This window comes from Furipterus horrens, unplaced genomic scaffold (assembly GCF_987537825.1).
Source record: "Furipterus horrens unplaced genomic scaffold, mFurHor1.1.pri manual_scaffold_7, whole genome shotgun sequence".
Taxonomy (NCBI): domain Eukaryota; kingdom Metazoa; phylum Chordata; class Mammalia; order Chiroptera; family Furipteridae; genus Furipterus; species Furipterus horrens.
Window position 1 is genome coordinate 49,622,457 of NW_028327177.1, and position 23,112 is coordinate 49,645,568.

Genomic DNA, 23,112 nt, shown 5'->3' on the forward strand with positions numbered 1-23,112 from the left:
AGTGAATAAGGTTGTAAGTAACCTTAATTCCTCTTGTTTTTATTTTCCCCAGAATTGGGCAGGACCCAGGCCTTACGTAGAATGTATCTGAAGGCTTTCTAAAAAACACTATGGGGTTTGAAAAAGACCAAACGTGGGGAAATAATTTAGGAAATGAATCTTGCACCATAGTGTGACATTCTGAAAGCTCAAGTAGAATCAGAAAAAAACTTAAAACATTTCATTTCAAGAGCAGTGAACAGCCGAGAGATCACTTGCTAAATGGTAAAGGGATGATTTAATTTTTCAGTTCCCCACACAGTAGGGAGTTAAGAAAACAGAACAATGAATTATCTGCAGGGACAGCATGCACTTTAAAACGCAATGAAAAATGATTACATATATTCACTGAGCACCGATTTAGAACATGATGTAATAGACCACTGTGAAAGCCTGCTCTATATTTTATGATCTAATACTATGTTTGGAATTATAGATATTCAGTTCAGCTTCGTTGCTAGCAATCTTCTTACGAGACTGGTTTACCTCAAACGCTCCTGGAGACAGGCTGTTGGTGCAGCACCTAGCCCTGGGTCGGGGGGTGGCACTACCATGGAGACTTTCCTATGGATGTAACAAGATTTTGACTCCCTGAACACTTATGGTATGCAGTCCTTTTCCTGTCTCTTCATTTTTTAAGGACTTTTAAACTTTTGTTAAAATTTAAACCTGTATCATTATTTTTAAAGTCAAGCAGTATTGAGATTTACATGGGAAAAAAGGCTATCCATGCTCCTTTCTCTTTTAGGTTTGATGCCCAATCCCATACCCCAGAGACAAATACATTCAAGCCTTTTAGGTATTACCGCAACCATTTATCTGCAATCTTATGTCTCTATTTGTTGCTTGTGAATTTTAGATATGTTTACAGAACTACCTACCCATTAATGTAAAGATTTAACTAATACTCCTCCTCACTTTCGCCTCCCCTTACTATCTCATGCTGTGATTATGTGATATAATCTTCATCTGCTCTTTAGTGCACTTGATTACATACCCTTAATCACAGATATTTGTACGTTTACTTAAATTAAAAATTCTTTTTAAATTTGTTTTCATATATCGCAATTGCTAATCTCTTCCCAAATGTTCCAAGATTTGCCAAAATCCTAGCAAGATATTTTTCCAAATGTACAAAAACAAAAGGAAGCCATCGACTTAATGTCTTCTCTATGGAGTTTCCCCTTCCACAATCACAAGCATGATTCTCAGCTCCAATCAAAACTGGCTGCTCCTGAAGACCACTCTCCTTTGTCCAAAGCCCAGTTTTTTGTATTTAATGTTTTACTCATTCTGGCGCTATTCTTCTTTTGGCTGAATCACTTCTAGCAGTTTTTTAAGGCAGGTTGTATGAGAGGTAATATTTTAAGTGAGTGAAACCTTGCATGTCTAAAAGTGTCTTTATTCTGCTCCTATACTTGATAGATAAATGGTTGAATGTAGAATTTCATAGGGAAAATCACATTCACCTCAGAATGTCAGGCTGTATTGCCATTGTTTCCTATTATCTAATGTTGATATGAGGGTTGACTGCTATTCCGTGTCATTGTTTTTACTTTATTTTTATTATTGATGCAATATGTCCCCATTCCCCTCCCCTCTTTCCTCACCTCTATCTACTCCCCACCCCGTTTTCCCTCTGGCTATCACCACACTCTTGTCTGTGTCTGTGATATACATATAATTTGCCTTTGCCTAATCCCTTCACCTTCTTTCATCCAGCTCCAAAACTCCTTCCCCTTTAACTACTGTCAGTCTGTTCCATGTATCCATGCCTCTGTCTGTTTTGTTCATCAGTTTATTTTATCATTTGATTCCACATATAGGTGAGATCACATGGTACTTGCTTTTCTCTGACTGGCTTATTTCACTTAGCATAATGATCTCCAGGTCCATCCATGCTGTCAAAAAAGATAAGATTTCCTTTTTATGGTCATGTACTATTCCATTGTTAACACGTGTAAGATTTACACATAATCTGTTATTCAGATATTTTACAATGGTTAGCAAAGCATGTGCTTTCTTTTTTAACTAGACTGGGTATTTGATAGTTTCTTTTAAGTTAGAACTTTGTATTATTCGCAATTTATGTACTATTTCTTAAATAATACTGTTCTTATGTTTTTTCCTGTTTTCTTTTTGTTTAAATTTCAAGTAGTTATGTTAAACTTTTTGGATCAATCATTTAAGATTTTTATATATTTTTTACTTAAAGGCTTTATTTTCCAGAAGGTTTATTGACTTCTCCCAAATTTTAAACATACTTTTCCTTTCTAATTTCCAAGAGCCATTCATTGTTTTCTGATGTCCCTCTTACCATAACAGCCACTTATTTTAGAGACCAGCATGCAGCACTATATTCATTCTGTTTTCATTCTTACATCTTAAAACCTACTCTCCACTGGACCTGTTGACCCAAGTCAAGGTTCTCTGTATTGATTTCTCTAGAAAATCAATTTCCAGTCTGCAGAAATGGTGAGAAAGAAAAGCCATCTGTCCACATGGAGTAGAGGAGGAAGTTCCTTGAATTGCTCAGGACGGCCATGTATTTAATCTGCCACATGTACAGAGAAGTCTTCTTGCTTAGTCCTCAGGCTTACACCCATGACATTTTCTGACTGTGTGAATATGAATTTTATAACGATCCTTCCCAGTCAATATGCATCCTCAAATCTCCATTTACTTAAGCTATTTTTGCACTTTAATAAATAAGCTGCTTTTAATGAATTATAACTGCTTTCTACTAAAGCATTTGAAGTGAGTTGAGGCAATTTGCAGGTACAACCTAATAATGGGAATGAGTTTCTTATCTCTATTAAAGTGTAGTGTCCTGATGAATAGGCCTTTGGCCCCAGTATATTTGAAGTAAGTTTTTCAGAGGATTTTGCCCAGTAGCATGAATATCGAAAGGATGCTATGAGGTCTGAGGAAGCCTAAGGCAAGACAAAGGAATCTGGCTAACCAGTTCCCACCAAACATTATATGTAGCTTGATGGAATCTAATATCTGTTGTCATACATTTTCTCAGTAATCTTTAATTTTTTTAAATAGTAAATTATCTCTAAATATTTAGGAATACTCTTGCTGAGTTTTAAGACTGTAATACATATGATATACATGCAAAAAAAGTCACAAGAATTCTATAAACCTTTTTCATACAATTCTCAAGGTTTAATTTGTATAGACTCAAAATCATGACTTGAATGGTCATATTTAAAATATTAAAATAATTTAAGAATTTCAGTAAATATATTTCTTGAAATAATTACTGAATTAGTAACAGAACCCAAAAATTAATTTGAAAATTCAAAAGTTTGTTAAGACCAAAAAGGAAATGCTACCAACTTTCCTTGTGTGTATAGGGAGAGGAATTCAGTCTTCTTTCCTGTCATTAAGAGCCCTAAATACAATCAATGGGCCATATGCTTTCTACTCTGGGCCTAGAGCTGTACGAAATGTCAATAGACACTGTGTTGGAAAATCAAGGGCAATGAGTTTATCAATGTGTTTACCCTTCCTGAGAATACACTCTCATCAAAAGTATACTCTAAACCAACATGCTTTGTCAATTCCTCAATATCTTTGAGTTATCTCTATGCCTAATATCTTCATGATTTTCCTTTTCCAAGTGGATTTGCAGACCCAGGCACTAAATTTATTGGTTAGTAACAAAGGAAATATCTGATCTGTCTGCAGCAAGGACTTCATCTCTATTTTCATGTTCAGAAGGGTAATAGAGCTGGCACTTAAAAGTTAGTTAATATTTGACATCAAAACAAGCTTTTCAAAGAGGGATAACTTATTAATCTGATCATGATGCCTTTGTACTGGAACTCACAGAATGGTCTCAGGGTTCACCATCTACAGTTGAGTGTAAAGAAACAAGAAATTCAAACTGACCCACACCTCATGTGTTTGAGTTTTATCATTAAATGGATATACATCTATGAAGGTAGTTCTAGCAATAGCAGTACTAACTTCCTTCTGGTCTTCTCTCTGGAAGGCTGAGTTATTGGTATATATGCTTTTTGAAGGCCCCTGGGTTACAGAATAGTCTTTAAATATTTTCTCCCATTAAAGGTCCAATGCTTTGAGTACTAACTGGATTTTTCTCCCTTATATCTTCCCCTGGGGGAAAACTAGAAGATGAAAGCATGGGAGATCTCAAATTTTTAAATGTTTGTTTCAGTAAAAGTTTTTCTGTAGCTCACTTGGACCAAGAGTAAACACAAACAACCCATCCCTTTTAAAATTTAGAGATCCTTGAGAAGTTAATTTGACATTACAAGTTATGTGGCAACTAAAGTAACTAAGGTCAACTCCAGTGTGGACATTGTACTTTGAGCATTCTAAGCCAAGGAAGTACACTAAACTTAACCTAGAATGAGCCTAGAGTCTCCTGAAAGAGTCTGTGAACATTACGGGTCAAAAGCCATCCCCTCCAATAGGAACAATTGCCTCCTCCAGCTCTTTACCATTTCCATCCCAAAGAGTATGTACCATATTTCAAGTCAGGCTCTCCAGTTACAATGTAGCATTCATATATCACAGTTATATGTGAGTAAGAGGCTCTTAACAATGAACTCACTTGCCTACGGTAAATCTAGTTAAGAAGTGAGCTGGAATTAGACCTCAGTGTCTCAATCCTCAATGTTATGTGATCCCTTCAGTTCTCTGATAAATATCACTTTTAATTTTAATCCAATTGCTGAAATGACCGCATTTACAGTAATGTAAATCAGTTGATTTTCTCTTTCACTTTGTAATAAATAATCTACGTGATTCCAATTTTATAAATTGTGGGGGACTGGTGGTATTGGTTCAGAAAATTGTGATTCTCCCGCACAATGCCCTGAAAACAGAGGCAGGGAGAACAGGTTCAAAATAGTAACAGGAAGTCACATGCTTCTGATAAATAATAGGGAAGTAATAAAAAGATAACAACCACTTGGTGCCAGCCTGACCTTCATATAGTATGTTCAAAGATAAGTTATCCGCATCCAGTTTGGCAGAACGGCTGCATCCCATTTGGCAGGATTCCTTGCATGTATGCTACTAAATAAAACTGGACACAAGGGAAGGGTCAAGGAGCATTCTCTCTCCTCGAAGAGGTGCTCACCCTTTGCTCCCCAGAACAGGCAGACAGTTTCTGAGTCATTTTCATCTGTACTATGGGTCCTAGTGGTAAAGGAACCCCTCAACAAATCATTGGTGTTAATAAACTTTCTTCAGTTTTGTTTGGTTTAATATCAGTGCTAGATTTAGTTTATAATTTAAGTTACATGAAAGTTGAAAAGAATCAATTAAAGTGCTTTACATGTATAAATAATAAGAATTTAAGAATCTAAATAACCAATCATTTATCATTACTTGAAGACAAAATAGATTTATTTTACAGCTTATGCAACATTTTCTTAATTTTTGCCTCATTAAATGTTCTGTATAAAATCTGACATTTTTCTATAAAGATAAACGATACATAATAAACATCATATTTCAACTCATGCCTTAAAACTCTCTGGACACTCTTTTAAAATTACGCAACTCAATACCAGGAAAACAAACAATCCAATTAAAACTGGCAAAAGACCTGAACAGACATTTCTCCAAAGAGAACATACAGATGGTCAATAGACATATGAAAAAATGCTCAACATCAGTAATCATTGGAGACATGCAAAATGAAACCACAATGAAGTATCACCTCACACTCATCAGAATGGCTATCATCGATAATCCAAAAAACAAGTGCTGGAAAGTATGCAAAGAAAAAGGAACCCTAGTGCACTGTTGGTGGGAATGCAGCCTGGAGAAGCTACTGTGGAAACAATATGAAGTTTTCTCAAAAAATTTAAAATGGAACTATTGTTTGACCCAGCAACCCCACTTATGGGAATATATCTTAAGAATCCTGAAACATCAATTTGAAAGAATATATGCACCCTATGATAATTGCAGCATTATTTATAATAGCCAAGACCTGAAAACAGCCCAAGTGCCATCAGTAGATGAGTGGATAAAAAAGCTGTGGTAAGTTTACACAGTGGAATACTACACAGCTGTAACAAAGAAGAAACTTTTACCTTTTGTGACAGTGTGGATTGACCTAGATATTATTATGCCAATGAGCCAGTCGGAAAAAGACAAATACCATGTGATCTCACCTATATCTGAAATCTAATGAACAAAATAAACTGACAAACAAAAAAGAAACAGAGGCATGGTCACATGTAACACACTGAGAATTTTCAGAGGAGAGGAGAAAGGGGGGAAATAAATGAAAGAAGGTGAAGGAGTTAGCCAAAAAACATATATGCATAACTCATAGACACAGACAACAGTGTGGTGATGGCCAGAGGGAAGGGGGAAGTCGGAAATAAGTGGAGGTGGGCAAAGGGTGGGGGGGCTGGGGTGGGGACATTGTAATAGTGTAAACAACAATTCAAAAATTGGAAAAAAATTATGTTCTTTAAACTGAGTATAGATGTGTAAAAGGTAAGAAAACTCTAAAGTTACTGCTTCATTATCCCTTGGTGAATCGGAGCTTTAGGGTCTTCTTTCATAAAAATAGTACATGTTGAAAGCATCTTATTCTGTTAATATTCTTTTTTCAGGAAGTTTTCTAGGTAAGGTTAATTCAAAACTACATTTTTCTATTTATAAGGGTGGAAATCATTTTAATTTAAGTAGTCTTTGCTGCTATTAGAAGACATATGAAATAAAGTGGGCAATTTGTCATTATATCAGGAACTTTTAACATTTTTCATATTTTGACTCACCAGTTATATTTTGCTAATTTAATTTAAACAAGTAAAATGCACACGAAAAATTACTCAAAATATTATTCATTGTATTTTAACAGCAAAAATAACAAAAACATTAGGAAAAAGTTTAAATAAATTACAATAAATTCACATTGAAAATTAATATGACATTAAAATGCTTTTGAGAATCATTTAATGATGAGAAAATATATGTTCATAATGATAGGTTAGGTAAAAAATAGGATACAAACCATTTATAGCTTGATTGTAATTTTATCTGTGCATCGATTTCGCTATCTTTGCAGTTCAACCAAAATACATGAAAATAATGGTAGTGAGTGCAGGACATAAAGTGATACATTTCAAACTTTCTTTGTTTTATAACTTTTTAAATTTTTATATGAAAATATCTTATTTTTATACTTACAAAAGACAATACATCTAAATGTTTAAGTGCACTTTAAATGATCATTATCTATTTTTTTGTCATATAGCTAGATATCTGTATTAGGAAAGACAACATAATGACTGAAATTTTACGTGTGGCTTGTTTACTGATTGTTTTATTGTCATGTCATGTATTAGACGACAAGGAGAGACAATAATATGTGATGTGATTGGCTGCATGTCTTTTGCATTGGATAAAGTGGACAGTGGAAATTCACCTTGCTTTCATATCATCTTCCCCTCAATCTCAGCTTCTTTTACTGTCAGATCTGGAATTAAACATGTCAGACACTTTCTTGTCAATATGCTTGTGAATTTTATTTTGCTAACCAGAAATTTAGGTATACATTCTAGATATAATAACATAGTGCTATTTTTGTCCATTAAATACTAATATGCTGATGTGTGATGTAGGCTGCTGCTAGGCAGTCTGAGTGAGATGTGGGAATTACCCATAGCTTGAGAGATTATAATGATAATAAGATAAAGCTTGGTGCAAACAAAAAGTACCTATATATTACTGTTATTAAACTTCCTTTAAAAACTAAATGAATGTTTCATAATTACTAAATCCAGCACTTATTTTCAACAAATTATATTTTGGCAAAGTGTCTGTTCCTTAGCTTGAAGTGGGATAAGGAGGGAAATATTAGTTATCTCACCGATGTAAACTTAGACAAAGTTTTCATCCATTCTCCATTTATCCATCTGCACTTTTAACCTTTCTTTTTTCTTTCTTTTATTCTTTCTAACAATTATTTTTGGCACCTATTATGTCCAAGACTTTGTGAAAATCTACAGAGAAGACACCATCCTCTTCCTATGGATTTCACAGGTTATTGACAAAAAAAACAAACACACACACACAATCCGTAGTGACATGTGGTAAGGTACTTACAAAGAGCTATGCAAGTCCAGAAGATAAAACATTTAATTGTTTGATAATATCTGAACTGGGATTTCGAGGATGACAAGAACTTTGCGAAGCAGAAAAGGGGAAGAGGGAGAGACTGCATTTCTGCAGAGAGCATGTCAAGTGTAGGGCTGAACAGCAGGAAGACAAGTGGTCTGCTCAGAAAATTGGGACATCATGATGAGGCTATGGTACAAGGGCACTGGCAGGGATAGAGTGAATTGGGTTTAGAAATGGGAGAGTTATGAAGAATCACATACAACTTGCTAAATAAGTGATATCTTTACATAGATAATTCCGTAATTGTTGAAGCGTCCATCATATTTTACCTACATAGTTGGAATGGCTAAATCTAACCCTCTATTAACAGCTTTCTCCCTTCCACTTCCTTTTTAAGCAATTTGTAAAACATACCTTCATTAGTCTGCTGTGTTTAACTTATAAGCACAGATTTGGAAGTGAACTGAACCAAAATAAGAAAAAGAAATGGCAAAAAAAAAAAAAAAAAAAAAAATCAGTTGCAATGAGTTACCCAAAGTGTTTGAGTACAATTACAAAAAGCACTTCATGATGAAACTATTGCTTTTATTAATTTAAAGACTCAGTTATATAAAGCAATGACGATTTTAGTAAATAACCCATGAAATGCTATTTATATCATCTTAGAGATGTGAAGAATGATAAGAGTCCTATTGTTTTACATTTTTACAGATGAAAACAATGGAGGCTTTATGCTGACTTGTCCAGGAATATACAGCTAAGGGTAGAATGGCTCATACTGGATTTGAATCTCTGGGTTCCCAAGACAAGTTCTTCCAATTGCACCTTGGTGTACCATTGGAAGGCAAGCATATTTATGATAAATAACAGGTCAATATAGTTTTGTTTTCTATAGAATTATTACCAAGAAATACCTAAGGTTTCCATTATGGATTGTGATAGGCAAGCCTCCCTAGACCTAGCACCACATGTGGTGCGAAAGGTACCCATAAATTGCACCATAAGGAAGCACCTGTTTCTGCAGTATGTTGCAAAGAACTAGGCTCAAATACAATCACCAGTTCTTTCCTAATTCCAGTCTGCTGGCTGCTCCAGGTTATGGCTTCAGCCAAGCTATAAATACTCTAAAAGGCAGAGCTTGTGGTGTCTTCTGAAATGGTCTTTCTATCTGATGATCAAGATGAGAATGATCATCCTGTTAATTATCAAAAACAATCTCCATGTTGCTGAGAAACCCTAAGGAACATTATGTAGTATTTAAACTTAAACTTTTTCTCAATTCCAAAGGCTTCCCACCATCCCATCGAGGCCCACTTTTTCCTTCCTTTCTTTCATTTGCCTACTTGTGTGTGTTAAGCTTTTCAAATGTATCATCTCTGTGCTCCTTCCCCACTACCCATTCCATCTTCCCTGCATTTTCTCATTCTTCCCAGGTTTGGCGGAGCTCTCTGTGACACTATTACAATTTTCGCCTCACTAGCACTTCAACAAAGGCAATCCAATTGAAAAAGAGAACCTGTTGACTGAGATATTTGAAGAAGACAAGTAGATGATTCACCGGGTGATCTGAATACTTGGGTAGTCAAGCATGTTATGAAGCAGTAATAGAAACCCAAATGATAGCACAGACACAGCTAACAAATTCTCCCTGCCTGAGACCCCAGGTAAGGCACACTGCCCGTTGTACAAGTAAATTATGAATGTGCCAACTGCAAAAACTAAATTGGACTGTCTTAAAAGTAAAAAAAAAAAAGTTAAAAGTATTTCTGGAGCAATATTTTTTTAATGTCATCTAATTAGGGCATGAGAGTATTTGTCTTATTTGTACCTGTGTCTTCAATATTATATTCATTCTCCAGACTTTAAGCATTAAGAATAGAAAAGAAAATCATTAGGAAGGAAAGACCAAGAAATTCTATAACTCATCTTTGAGAAATTTAATGTACCTTTAAATAATTTTTATTTCTCCTTAAGCTAATTGACCACTTCATGGATCTGGGTTTGAATTTTAATTGTGAACAAAATAAGAGTAGTTTATAGATTGTGTTAGTAGTACAACCCTTTTTATACTTTTATTTTTGTGGTTAGTATTGTCAAAATTTAAAACAAAGACAAAAGTGGAACATTTTATTTCATCCTGACCCTTATAATCTATTTCTCACCCTTACAGCACTAAGGTTCCTACTTTCCCGTTAATCTTTTCTGGGGTATTCAAAAATAAAAAGAATAATTTTTAAAAAGAAAGAAAATAATTATTTTAAAGAAAAATAATAAATTATAATCATCTAGGTAATCAAATTGAATAGAAGTCAATGTTGTTTGCTGGGGTCACGGAGAAAAGAGGCCAGAATTCAAGTATTTTATGCTGTCATGTATTTTACATTATTTGACCTGATGATTTAACAATGACTTAAAAGAGAAAGTTCTACATCACATTCCAGATCTAAACATGTGACACAATTTTCATCAAGGAGTTAGGGATGGATCATCAGTTGCTGGACAACCAAAGCTATGGTAATTCTTAATAGAAGGAAAGCTATATACCTTTATGAAATGCTTCTTAGAACCAAACCTCTTAAAATTTGTATATCAAGTTTCATATTTATGGAAACACTTGAACCTTCGTATTCATGGATTAATATAGACTGGTGTGCTTGTAACGCAACTTACATTCCTTTTTTTTTCAACAGGTGAGAGAAACGAGGAATAAGAGTCCAAGGCCAGCACAAGTTCCAGCCCCTGGTCCTCCGAAGTCAAAGACAGCCCTGACTCCACAAAGGACAAAAATCTTGGCTCATAAAAGTGGAGGCTTTAGTTTTCTTAATTTATCTAACTTATCTGTGATAATTTTCCCTTTGGGCACAATTTCATATTTATGGCAGGAAATTATAAAATACACAACGCAGGATCGAAGGATTGGACTAACTGCGACTGAAACGTCTTTGGAAGGAGGAAGGGGGTGAGGGAGCATCCCTTTGAGTTCCGCCTTTCGTTTTTTGGGGCGGTAGTGGGGAAGGAGGACGTAGAAAACACTGCCCCGAAAGCCAACGGAGCACACCACTCCATGCAAACTGCCAGGAGAAGGGCGGGGAAAAAGGCAAGACAGGAGTAAGGAGAGGGAAGGAGCCAGGAAGCTGTACACGAGGGAAACCGCCCTTTTTCAGCAGTGTGGCGGGGTCGCACGCACGCACGCACGCCCGCCTCCGCGGCAGGGCGCGGTTTGCGACAGTGGGGGAAGCGGTGGAAGTGGCGGCGACAGTAGCAACTTTGCGGCAAGCTCCGGAAGGCAGTGTGGCGGAGGCCCTGCCCTAGGCGGCAGGAACCTGGTGGGAGACGGAAGAATATGTCCGAGCGGGAAGTGTCCACAGCCCCGGCGGGAGCAGACATGCCTGCGGCCAGGAAGCAGAAGCTGAGCAACGAGAATAGCAACCTGGGCCTCTGGAGATGAGAACGGTGATGCTATCAGTATAGAAAGTGGTACGAACACTGAACGCCCTGATACACCTACATATACACCAAATGCGCCTGGAAGAAAAAGTTGGGGGAAGGGAAAATGGAAGTCAAAGAAATGCAAATATTCTTTTAAATGTGTAAATAGTCTCAAGGAAGATCATAATCAACCATTGTTTGGAGTGCAGTTTAACTGGCACAGTAAAGAAGGGGATCCACTAGTGTTTGCAACTGTAGGAAGCAACAGTTACTTTATATGAATGTCACACACAAGGAGAAATCGGGCTATTGCAATCCTATGTGGATGCTGATGCTGATGAAAACTTCGACGCTTGTGCGTGGACATATGATAGCAATACAAGCTATCTTCTGCTGGCTGTGGCTGGATCTAGAGGCATAATTAGGATAATTAATCCCATAACAATTCAGTGCATAAAGCACTATGTTGGCCATGGAAATGCTATCAATGAGCTGAAATTCCACCCAAGAGATCCAAATCTCCTGTCAGTCAGTAAAGATCATCCTTTACAATTATGGAATATCCAAACGGACATACTGGTGGCAGTATATGGAGGTGTCGAAGGGCACAGAGATGAAGTTCTAAGTGCTGATTATGATCTTTTCGGTGACAAAATAATGTCCTGTGGTATGGATCACTCTTAAACTTTGGAGGATAAATTCAAAGAGAATGATTTATGCAATTAATGAATCTTATGATTATAACCCAAATAAAACTAACAGGCCATTTATTTCTCAGAAAATTCACTTTCCTGACTTTTCTACTGGAGACATACATAGGAATTATGTTGACTGTGTGCGATGGTTTGGTGATTTGATACTTTCCAAGTCTTGTGAAAACACCATTGTATTCTGGAAAGCTGGCAAAATGGAAGATATAGATAAAATTAAGCCCAGTGAGTCTAATGTGACTATACTTGGACGATGTTATTACAGCCAGTGTGACATTTGGTACATGAGGTTTTCTATGGATTTCTGGCAAAAGATGCTTGCATTGGGCAATCAGGTTGGCAAACTTTATGTTTGGGATTTAGAAGTAGAAGATCCTCATAAAGCCAAGTGTACAACACTGACTCATCAGAAATGTGCTGCTGCAATTCGACAAACCAGTTTTAGCAGGGATAGCAGCATTCTTGTAGCTGTTTGTGATGATGCCAGTATTTGGCGATGGGACCGACTTCGATAAAATGCTTCTCCTAATCAAATTAGAGTGTGTTTTCTTTGTACAGTAGAATGAATGTATCTTGCTAGTAAGGGCACATACAGCATTTAGAAGTCTTTCTGCATTCGGTTGGGCTGAGCTGAATGTAGTGATGTTTACATTGTTTATACTCTTTGTACTGTCTCCTGCTCAAACTCTACTGCTTTTAATAAAAATTTATTTTTATTAAAAAAAAAATACACAGAGTAGGACCAAAGTACCAAAGCCTGAAGGACCCATGGTTTTACTGTTTGACCATCAGTGGTAATTTATTGACCTGCTATCCACACATTCACAGAGATTCTTCCGAAGCCCTGATGTCAATGCTCTAACTAACACTGCATTCTAAGCCAAATGCACAAGTTCAAAAGAATGGGAAAGGGACAAGCTATCAACAAGCTTTCTACCTCCCCAAAAAGGAGTTTCAAAGCAATGGACAAAGTCCCTCCATCCTGAATCACAGGATCCAAGACGTAAGTAAACCACATATGCTGCTCTTGATGTACTGGAAATAATTTAGTCTGTCACTCAAAAGTTTATTGAATCTGTTAAGCATGTAAATGAGAATCTGAATGATGAGGTTCAGCATAAAATAGGATGTTCCTCATAATGAAAAGATTAAAGAGGTTATTAAATCTCTTTAAAAATAAGAGAGCTATATCGTTCTTTCATTGTTCTAAGCTCATTCTTGAAGCTAGTCTAGCTAACCTCTCCAGGGTTTTCCCAATCTCTTATTTATGGTTATTGTACTATTTTATAGGCTCCTTCATTTTGTTTTTTATGATCAGTGATTTTCCAAATAAAGTTTCAGTTTCTTCTTTTGAAATGGAAACAGATGTTAACTGAAGGTGTATAATATAAAATGAAGCATATGTGAACTGATTTTCTTATATACCTCCTCACATTTACTGGAACACGTGAGCTAAAAAACAGATTTTTGACTTTAAAGATTCTCAGAACATACTTTAATAATAGCACAAACACATTCAATGCTGTGATCTAGCAAATCATATCGCACTGGACTTCCATAAAGCACCCAAGTTATTTTCAAAAACAGCATTTTATTCAATAGGATACGATGTGGCTTTTTAACTTCTATGGAATGATTATCTCTAAGTCACACCTACTGTTGTCCAAGGAAGGGCCACCAGCATGGTTAAGAGTGGCTGTGTCCCTTCACAGAGAGGACAGTCACATCAGAGGGACAGTGCAAGTGCTGGCTCTTCTCAGTGTCAGCCCTGCCTTTTGTCCACACTGCCCACATCCTCCCTCTCTCTAAAGATTTTCCCCCTTGAGAGATTAAAATGTAAAGATCTTCACCGAAGGTAGTTGGGGTTCCTGACCTAAACAAGAGCAAAAATTAGTTTAAGCCCATATTTTCTTCCAGAACTGTGCTGTGTAATATGGTAGCCACTAGTGGCTACTGATATATAAGTTAATTAAAATTAAATTTTTATTTTTTTCAGTGACAATTGCTACCTTTGAAGTGCTCACATACTGGACAGCACTTATATAGAACATTATCAACAACAGAAAGTTCTGCAGTGGAAAGTGCTACTCTAGAAGGTAACATACTTTGTAGTAGAATGGTATTTGTCATATTGGAAACTAATCTGCATCACATTGTAATCATTGCATACTATTGACATGGTTTCAGAAAGTCTCCTTCATCCACTTCTTGGAAACCAGAAGTCCTTACTTCTCATTGTCAGCCCCAACCTGTCCTTCCTGTCTGTTTTTTTCTGCAAAGTTTATAGCAGCTGTTTAGGGGGGCTTCCAGGGAGTCTTGGCTTTTCCTTGGGAATTTCAGTCTTGTGTATGGAGCAGATAAGGAATGCATATTCCAGACCTCCTAGAACACTATAGTGGAGTCACATTGCAGAACATAGAAGGTATAATATAAAGTGTACCTTTAGAACACAGTTCATGCTCTGTGGTGACTCAGGTTACAATGTCATGTCGTTGTTCATTTTCAAAGCATAAATTTTACTTCACAGCTAACCCAACCAGTAAAAATAAACCCGAGATAAAATTTATGTAAGGGAGCCTGGAACAATTTTTCCAAATATCGTCGTCGGCAGCCGTCCGTCTCGAGAGACGATGGTGTAGCTTCTTAAGAGTCTATCTGCACCGCCGAGAATGGTTGTGCAGTCCGACTCGGGAGTGACACGGTATCTGTCTCCTCCCGTGTTGAATCGACATCTTACGATGACGCTGGAGTGTCCTCTCCAGTGAAGCTGAAGCTACAGAGCCTCGAGAGACGATGGTGTAGCTTCTTAAGAGTCTATCTGCACCACCGAGAATGGCTGTGCAGTCCGACTCGGGAGTGACACGGTATCTGTCTCCTCCCGTGTTGAATCGACATCTTGCGATGACGCTGGAGTGTCCTCTCCAGTGGAGCTGAAGCTACAGAGCCTGGGCAGGGTGATATGGAGGGTCTGCTGTTGCCCATGCAGCAGACCCCCCCTCTCTTCACAGCTGAAGGATCCAAGGGAAAGACGGAGTCAATACAGCTTGGCTTCAGGTGCGCCGCAGGAGTTGCCGGTGTTGACTACAACGTCAAACCGCCTTAGGGACTCCGGCTCCGGATTTTCTGTCGGGGTTTACTCCCTTAGCCTTTCCCCTGAAGAGGTATGCCGCAAGGCAGCGGAGGTTTTTTGGAATCAGAGTTTTCCTTCTCCAAATATAAATGAATGATAATGTCTTTGTTTCACAAATACATCTGCTTTCAATAATAAAATGCTTCAAATCTCTTCATGAGACTATTGGACTGAACTGACCAACCAGTAAGTATTCACTTTACATTTATTGTACACAAATTTATGTGGTGCAAAGAAATAAATAAATGGCCCCATTCTTATGAACTTAAGGGAAATACACCTTCATGAGAATACATATAATTAAAGGAGTTTATTTCAAGATCCAGACTTTTCAAATGCTTCAGTTTCTTAAATAGCACACAAAACATCTCAAGTATATATGCATAGCAACTAACTGAACAGTTGCTAAAATAGTTTGATCATTTTGATGAGCTATGGATGTCATCCCACATTTTAAATAATCAGTCAGACCAAACAGCTAATAAAGATTGTATACATGCCACAAATTATGCTAAATAGTGCTGTGAGATGGGGGATTATAAGATGGATCTAAAGCATGCTAGTAGTTACACCTGTTAGAAAAATTAAATTTTTAAGAAGACTGTTAAGTGGTAGGTGTGGTGCCAGTAATGGTAAATATACAAAAACTTAAATATATTCTGTTCAGAAAAAGGGGAAATAAATGTATCCTGAAGTATTAAAAATGACTTCATGGACAAAGTAGGATGTCAGGGGAGCTACAAAGGAGAAAAGGAAAAGGGATGGATGGTGGAAGGGAGCATGAATGGACTAAAATGCAAAAAAAGGGGGGGGCCTATGGGGTGGTCATAAGAATCAAGTGGATGTGTTCTGTGAAGACAGGGGAGGGGCCAATCTAACTAAAATTAAGCAAGTATGTTGGGAAGAATGTGAAATAATGTTAATAGCAAGGACAGATTAGCCATGAAGGGTCATAACTGTTTGGATGATGTAAATGTATATAATTTATTTGATGCAGGGCAGACCTCAGAAACAGGAAACTTGGGAACCATACTTCACATACAAAACCCTTTTATCACATTGTTCTGTTTTTGACTTGTAAGTTTTTCCCTCCAAAAAAGTTGGATTAGATATCAAAATCCAAATCCACAGAGATTTCATAGAAAAATCTGGTTTTCCAAATCCATTTGAAAAATCAAAATATCTACAAACACTAGGTCAAAATCCATCGAAGTGATGATTGTCTAAATCTGAACAGCTGCAAATATCTCTCTTTAAATGGGGATTTTCTGGGTTTTTACTTCAGTTTCTGGTTGAATTTGTGCTGTTGCCGTTGGTTTTCTTATTGCAGGATTAAAAGGCAGGTGACTTGTTTTTTCTTTTACCTTGGTCTTTATCAAATCAAGAAAATGAAACTAAGACCAATAGGTGCCTGGTTTGCAAGAAAAATGGAACAAAGAATAATTATTTCTGAGCGTAAAGAATATTACTAGATACATAATATGCAAAAGCCATTACTTGGCCTTTTTTACTCATTTGCATTACCTGGCCCCCCAGGTATATGGGTGTGTAACTTCTTTTTAAGAGTACTGACCAGAATAAATGCAAAATGAATGTTATTTCATAAAGACTAATTCAATCAGTAATATACTGAGATATATTAGAAGTGACAGAAGACACAGCTAAAGAAACTGGCCAAGACACTGTTGCAGTAGTTCAGTCCTGGAGAATGAGCATCTGAACTAGGAAAAAATTAATGAAAAGGTAAAGAAAAAAGGTCAATCTGGTATGAATGACATTAGCTATTAAAGATAAAAGTCAGATCAAAAATCACTCCAGCAAAAATACTATAGACATTTTCTTTTTCCACTAAGGCTCAAGCTCCTACACCAGAATGCTCTTTTCTGCCTTTATTAGAAATTCCCACAATGCTGAATGGACTGACTTGCCCAGAGGATGCCAAACTTATTTGTAGAACTGAATGGTAAGGAAAAGAACATGGATCATGCACATAAATGACTTTGACACAAGTCCTGCCCTGCCACACTTTCATGGTATGACTCTGTACTCATAGTATGACTAGGGTATCTTTGAACCCTAGGGAACGTGGTTTATATCTGAAAATGCCATAGATGACCTCTATGGTCTTTTAACTGAAAAATTCCAATCTCTTTTGTGCTATTTTCCTCTTTGGTTAATGATTCCTATTGTTTCAGAAGTAAACAAAATATGGTTTTACAGTATTTAGCTCTTTTAAAAAAATTAAAAAATTATTAAATGTTAAATAATTGTTTTACATTGTTCAATCATCATTAAGAGGTAAAACAACTTTGCAGACTATTGGGCAGTGCCTATTAAAGCCAAACATAAAGCTTTATGGCTCAACAATTCCACTCCCCATCATATGCCCAAGGGAAGTGTGCACATAGGTTCACCAAAAGGCAGTAGCTCTTTCTGTAATGGCCCAAATTGGAAATAAAGTCCCAAACATCCAGCAATAATTGAAATGATATGGTAAATACTATACAGCAATGAGAATAAAAGAACCATAAAAATACACAAGAATAAATGGTGCAGGGATTAAGAAGCATAATCGCTGGTACAGAATAGACAAATGGAAGTTAAGAATAATATAGGAAAGTGTGAAGCTATAGAACTTATATGTACAACCAATACAACCAACCTATGGACATGAACTAAGTGGGGGGGTCGGGGGGAATTGATGGAGGGAAGGGGCATACTGGGCAGAGGGGAGCAAAGGGAACAGAAATTGGGACAAATGTAATGGCATAGTCAATAAAATATACTATAAAAAAATGGTTTGCAAAGTTTTGTGCTGGAGATTTTTCACTAGACAACGCTCCAGAGTTGGGTAGACCAGTTGAAGTTGATGGCAATCAAATCGAGATGTTAATTGAGAACAATCGCCATAGCCTACATACTCAAAATATTCGAGTCAATCAACTTATTGGTAAAAATGAAAAACGTCTCTTTTATTTTATGGAAAAAAACTAAACAGACTTTTTGCAAGCCCAGGAAATCATGGCTGTCACTAAGAAGCCCAAGGGGATATTCCCTGTGGGATGTGCATTGCAGGAGTGGATTATGCAAAGACAGGTTTCTCAGGCTGCCTCTGGGAAGGGGCAGCAAATCAGCAGGACTAAAGCTTCTAATTTTAAGGGCCATGTTCATCCTGGGTTTGGGATGGAAGGTACACAGTTTTCTCAATGGGTTGCCGCCTACTCTTAAAATGGTCTCAAAAGGAACTGATAAACAAGCTTAGATTACACAGTATCATTGCAAACCAGAGGCTCTAAAGTCCTGTTGCCTACACCCTGGAGTCAAGGTCAGTCCTGACTCTGCAGAAATCCAGTCCGTCCACCCTCTGGCCTGATACCAACCATCATATTCCACCCTCTGGCCTGATACCAAAGGGAGGGCACCAAGATATATTTTGCTACCAAGATATATTTTGGGCATCATGAACTTTTTTAATCCATGGATTAAATTCTCAAGTAAAACAGAACATATAAATTAGGAATTTCCCAAGTCTTTCATTGGAAAGAAAATAAAATCCTCTAAGAATCTGCTGATTTTCATTTCATCAACAAATATGTATTAAATGATAACAATGTGCCAGATACCATATTATGCTGGGAACACTGCAATGAACAAATCAAAGTTATCTGCTCTCACAAAACACACATTCCAGAAAGGACCAGAATTTACAAATGAAACTAGTGTGAGTTTGAGAAAACCACGCATCAATCTGAATATATATATTCAAAATAAGCAAGAGTAGTATTGAAGACATTCATGCCAGTATAGAAATATCTTCCAAGTGGTTTCTCAAAGGCATTCTTACACTTGCCTGATCCACAGCCTGCCTGGCCCTACTCTTCCCTCCTTCTAGTATATCTTCCTCTCACTTCCCTAGGAGACCCCCATGTGACCACAGGAGAACCTCCAGTGATGGGGGTTAAATGAATTGTTCATTATACAGAATAAAAGAAAGTACTTTCCTGCAAGTCACAGCATTTAGACCAGAGTTCATGTGAACCATATTTCTTTTCCTACTAATGTTAATTCAGTGAATTTCAGAGCTTTCATGTCTATATACCTTATTTAAACATGGTTCTTACTTTCAAGTACACAAAAAGTGATTCTATAGCATTTCTCTGTTAATCCCTCCCCACAAAGTGGCCACAGAATACCCATTCATAAATCACTCCATTTATATCAACAGACTTAGATTTATACTCATGACAGAGAAGCACAAGTCTCAATCCCTTTCACAGCTAAGAGGTCTCAACCAGACAGAATAACTGATTTTTTTGTAATGAGCTAAGTAAAGTTCTAGTGTCCTTCTCACTCAGACAGCTTTACTAGAATTGTCATTACACATCATGTAACAATTTCAGTTTCAAATATTTGGATACAATTTTAAAACCCAAAAAGCTGGGGATATGGAGACAAATTTAGGAACATGTATTGAAATAAATATGCGTAATGCAAAGACACTTAACACTGATTCCCAAGTTGTTTTATGTAGTACAGAAGAAATATAAAAATTATCAAAGCATAGTTTAGACTAAAAAGTATTCATGTTCATTTTCTTTGATGCTTTAGTTGAGCGGGTGAGAAAAATATTTTAACTCATATGTGTTTAAAAATTACAAAAATAATTCAGATCAATCTCAGCTAATACCATAACAATTCAAATAACAATTATGACAAGACCTTTTAAAAGGTAGGGAAACAAATCTTCCACCATTCTATTGTCTAAAATTTCCATTCATCTCTATTGGCAGCAAAATCCAAGCTGAGCAGGAGTGAGTGAATCAGGCTGCAGCTACCCAGGGCAACTGTTGAAGTCTTTGGCAGAACTCCAGAGTATTTGTGTGTGTGTGTGTGTGTGTGTGTGTGTGTGAGTTGCATTTTTTTTTTCCTTAAAGAAAAAAACACAAAATATTTACCTCATGGTTACATTTAAAAAATAATTACTGAGCAAGTTTATAAATCCATGAAAATCACTAATTCATAAGGCACATTTAAAAAAGACTAATTTTAATCGAATAGTTTTTCTTTTACCCATGTGAAACCAGAGTTGGTACCAGAAATCAATGTCCAGATGTCTACCAGAATAATTTCATAGAACTACTTAAATGGATTACAGAATAATTACAGTATTTTACTGTAATGTAAATTTTTACTATTTTATTCATTATCATTTAAGAATAATTACTTGATTTGATTTATAAAGCACAGATTCTAATCAGTGAAATGCTCCAAAATTTTAGCTTATCTTTAACTTGGACAAATTCATGGTATTCAACTGTTTCTAGAATTACATTTTGCACCCTGGTTCATAACTTTGTACCCTTAAATGGAGACACTTGGCATATTAGTATGTACTCAAAAGTCATTAAGTGTGGAAATGAAACAGTACAGCCACTTTTTAAGACAGTATGGCAGTTTCTTACAAAGCTAAACATACTCCTCTTATAAAGATGCAGTAATCATGCTCCTTGGTATTTACCCAAATGAACTGAAAACTTACATCCACACAAAACCTGTAAACAACTAAAGCAGCTTTATTTATACTTGTTAAAGCTTGGAAGTAACCCAGAGGTCCATCAGTAGGTGAAAAAATTACTGTGGTGCATCCAGACACTAATATTATTCAGTGCAAAAAAGAAATGAGCTATCAAGCCACAAAAAGATATGGAAGAATCCTAAATGCATATTGCTAACTGAAAGACACCAATCTGAAACGGTTACATACTGTATGATTCCAAGTACGTGATGTTCTGGAAAAAGTAAAACTAAGGAAAGAGTCAATCAGTGGTTGCCAAGGGGGAGGAAGGGGATGAATTAAGTGGAAATGGGGTTTTCAGTGAAGCTGATGCAGGAGAAAGCATAGGAAGAACTCAGGCTGTGCTGCTGTTGCTGGCCAGAGGCTAGCTCCTAGTCCTAGTTGCCAGGCAACACCTTTTAGCACTTAGGTAGCAGCTAGGAATAAGCAGCCAGAGGGGAAATAAGGCAGGGCCCTCACCATTGCAATCTAACAAAGAACTTAATACAGGAGGCTCAAAGCAAAGGAAGACAGTCTCACCCACTTACCCGGTAGTCCTAAGCCTCCTTCAATAAGGCTGTCAGGCATTACAAAACTATGATAGTGCAGGGGCGGGACGGCTGGAGGCAGCCCTTGAAAGTCTGTGTGTATCATCTCCACTAACTGGGAAAAGGAAAACTTCTTAAGACTATATTCATCCCAAGGCCTGGAAGGGATAAGGGGAGGGGATCCACAGTGCTCAAAGAAAAAGCCCATGAAACAACTTTGGTTAACTGCCTGCCTTTCGTCACGTATGCAAAATGAACAAATACAGTCTAGGACAAGAGTTCAGGCTAACAGGCCCCCCACACATACTTATGTTTCGGTAGTTATATCTCCCTGGGGAAAGCTGGCACCACCTTTACAGGTCAAGCAATACCTGACTCCCTCACCCCCATCTCACGGACTACACAAGTCTTCAGAACAAAGGACTCGTGCGCTCTCTCTTGGCCCTTTCTTGACACACAGGGGGTCCCTAGCCACCCTCTTTCACCACCCTTGCTTTTGCTCTCCTATTAGAACTTAGCACTAATAAACTTAGCTTGCATGCTAATAGGCATGTTCATCTGTAATTCTTTACCGCATCGTCAGGAAAAACCAGGGTTTCTCTGGTAATAAAACTATTCTGGATCATACTGTAATAATAGATAAATGCCATTATACATTTGTCAAAATCCATAGAATTTCAACACGAAGAGCTCTAAAGTAGGTATGGGCTTTAGTTAATGATAATATGTCAGTATTAGTCTATAAATTGTATCAAATGTAACACACTAATATATGAGGTCAATAACAGGGAAAACTGGAGGTGAGAGGATTTATATGAGAACTATGCACATTACATTAAATTTTCTGTAAACCTAAAACTGCACCTCAAAAATAATAAAGTCTAATTTAAAAATTGCAAAAATTTAAAATGCTAAGTGAAGATGTACTGAAATAAAAGAGGAATCGTTATTAAGCTAAGTATGAAAAGAGCATTCATCACATCCTAATGACTTGAAGGCCCACCCATTCAAAAATGCTCCCTCACCTACAGAGAGGTCTTTTCCAGGTTGGAGTTCACCTACCTAAACAAAGAACAAGTTCATTTCTTACAGTAGGAAAGGCAAATCCTATCGAGAGCTAAAATAGCTCTCACTTTAGTGAGAACCAGCCAGGCCCACTGAAAATGCTTTTATTTCATTCCCTCATAACACAGCATTTTAAACTTCCAAATATTTTCCAAGTCCACTCCCCCTCACTTCATCTTTTTCCTTCTGAAGATTTCCTTCTCCATTATTTCCAGACTGTGAGTCAGTCTTCCCCGCTGCAACAAGGCAATTGTCTCTGTCCCTTTTTGTTCTGCTTGGATTCTCTTAGGTCCCACTGACATGTTACTCCCTCCTGAAACCTTCCAGACAGACATCCTCCATTCCTGACCTACCCTTCCAAACAATTTGGTTCCTGCCTTTGTTGATGATGCTTGACCCTCTGTCATATAAATAGGTGTAAGTGAGAGACAGGGGATGCCATTTCAAGAACCTTGGTGTGCTCAAAGCTTGCAAACAGTGAATGTTTGATAAATATTTATTATGTAAATGAAT

At 37.0% G+C, this 23,112-nt stretch overlaps 1 protein-coding gene and 1 pseudogene across 8 annotated transcripts in view; one reads left to right on the top strand and one right to left on the bottom strand.

The window, feature by feature from the left end:
• The window catches only part of LOC150004424 (uncharacterized), a 99,191-nt gene that overhangs the window by 40,577 nt on the left and 35,502 nt on the right, over positions 1 to 23,112 (bottom strand). For 2 of the 8 annotated variants that reach the window (XM_090283692.1, XM_090283691.1), the window contains exon 5: positions 16,398 to 16,843. The exons of the other annotated variants lie outside the window; for them this stretch is intronic. The gene's annotated coding sequence lies outside the window, so the exon portion shown is untranslated. Of the gene's footprint in view, positions 1 to 16,397; positions 16,844 to 23,112 lie in introns of those variants that run through there. 8 annotated transcript variants of the gene reach the window in all.
• Positions 11,407 to 12,990, top strand: LOC150004426 (polycomb protein EED pseudogene; annotated as a pseudogene).